The sequence below is a fragment of the Sinocyclocheilus rhinocerous genome, unplaced genomic scaffold, assembly GCF_001515625.1.
Source record: "Sinocyclocheilus rhinocerous isolate Xijiao unplaced genomic scaffold, SAMN03320098_v1.1 scaffold2911, whole genome shotgun sequence".
Classification (NCBI taxonomy): domain Eukaryota; kingdom Metazoa; phylum Chordata; class Actinopteri; order Cypriniformes; family Cyprinidae; genus Sinocyclocheilus; species Sinocyclocheilus rhinocerous.
In genome coordinates, this window is record NW_015644341.1 from 70,670 (window position 1) to 72,753 (window position 2,084).

The window sequence follows — 2,084 nt, forward strand, 5'->3', positions numbered from 1 at the left end:
TGTGTGTGAGAGAGAGTGAGTGTGTGTGCGTGAGGACTGTCAGATGAATCTGTATGAAGTGTGTGAGTGTGTGATCTGCCAGCAGATGGAGCAAGAGCTCATCATAATACTGTATATTTATTTAAATTTGTTTCTAAAAGTCTTCAACACATCTGGGATCAGGTGTTCTGCACATACAAAGGATATCCATGTTGTTTTGTAAGATTTAACTGAACTCAATAACCACTGTCCTTTAAAAATAAAGAGAGAACTAGTGATTTTGCATGACACAATGTGCAATATATTTCTAATATTTATATATTTATATATATTTTTATTCATCAGATCACTGCCATTTTTTGTAAATTGTTTGTAAACATACAATTATAAAAATTATTTATCATTTAAATTATGTTACATAACATTATATTTTATTTATACATTTATTTTATCATTTTGTGGCTAAGTTGAGGCTAATTTTTGTTTCTAAATTATTATTATTATTATTAATAATAGTATTATACTTTCTATAATTCTAATTTCGGGCTAATATGAGGATTGTTTTGTAAAATGCTTATATATACAGTATATATATATATATATACACACACACACACATATAGTAAAGACTTGTATTGTTATAAAATACTTCTTCTATGGGCAGCAGAGGGCGCTGTTTCACAGTTTTGTTTGTCTTGGATAAATCCAGTCAGATTAATTTTCATGTAATATTTCCCTCCAGACTCACTGATGTTCCTTGTTGATCACTGCATTAGTAATTCTGTTTTAAAAAGTCACATTTAAATAAAGAAACTGCACACAGCGCACATGCTGCAGAATTATTCCTCATCAGCCTGTTACATTCCAGCAGGATGAGCACGTGTTCACAGAGGATTTTCACAAGGACTAATCATTCCTCTCACGAAGACCTGAACATGATGTGGACTTCAAGTTATGCAAATAGTTCATTTCTGATTGGGTTTCACATGTTTGCAGTCGGATTCAGCGCCATATGAATGGTCACATGCTGTTGTTTTTATTCACACATCTGCTCAAGAAAACTTGAAAATATCATTGACTTTATTTATAATATTTTTTTTAACCATTGAGAAAGTCACTTTGTCATTTATATTATAGCTATACACTTCTGAAGACTGCTTTGCCCCTCCAGCAATATAAAGCATTTTTAAATGTAAACAAACACAAGAACTCACCTTATTAATAGCGGCGGGTCACGTGTAACGCGGATGTGCGAGACTTCCGGTGTGACTGGCGTCTAGTTATTTTAGCTGCAGAAAAATAGTGCGTTATGCTGCTTTATATTGATAACCGTTATTTGTTATCATTTTAATTCATGATCATAATTGCAAACACACTGGTTTATAGCGCAAATCATTTTATAGTTTACCGCACTTTGTTATTCTTAGTTATTTATCGATTGCGTTGAATGAACCGGAAGTCTCGTACATTCACGCGTTTTTACTTTTTAAAAGCTAGTAACTCTGTTTATTTTTTCATACTACTATACTATTATCCAGCTAACAGAACTAACTTTCTGGCGAGGTTCTCTCAACAAACATAGTCTAGTAACGTTAATAGAACGTTTGGTAAAAATTATCTGGTCTTTAATAATGTTTAAACATTATTGAGACCTGGAATGTTGTTTCATGCAATGTTTTAGACGTTTGTCTAACATTTTTTAAATCTTACGGCTTGTTTCAGAGAACATTCAGAAGTAACGTTCCCATAATGTTTGCAAGAAATTAACCTTTAACCTTTGCACAACCAAAATAAAACATTAGTTAAATTAAGAGAATGTTAGTAAAACATTCTTAGAATATATTTTTGTTATCTGACTATATGGTTAACTGTGTTTTTAATGTAAAATTCAATTTAATTTTCTCACCAGACTAAAGTGAATGGATCACACATCGCTCTTTCACAGAGCTGTGAAGGGTTAATGGTGTGTTTCAAAACGGCCACTTAAGGAATCAGAAACACATCAGCACCCCCACAACACAAGAGCAAGACAAGCTAGTGTGTGTGTGTGTGTGTGTGTGTGAGAGTGTGTGTGTGTGTGTGTGTGTGTGTGTGTGTGTGTGGTC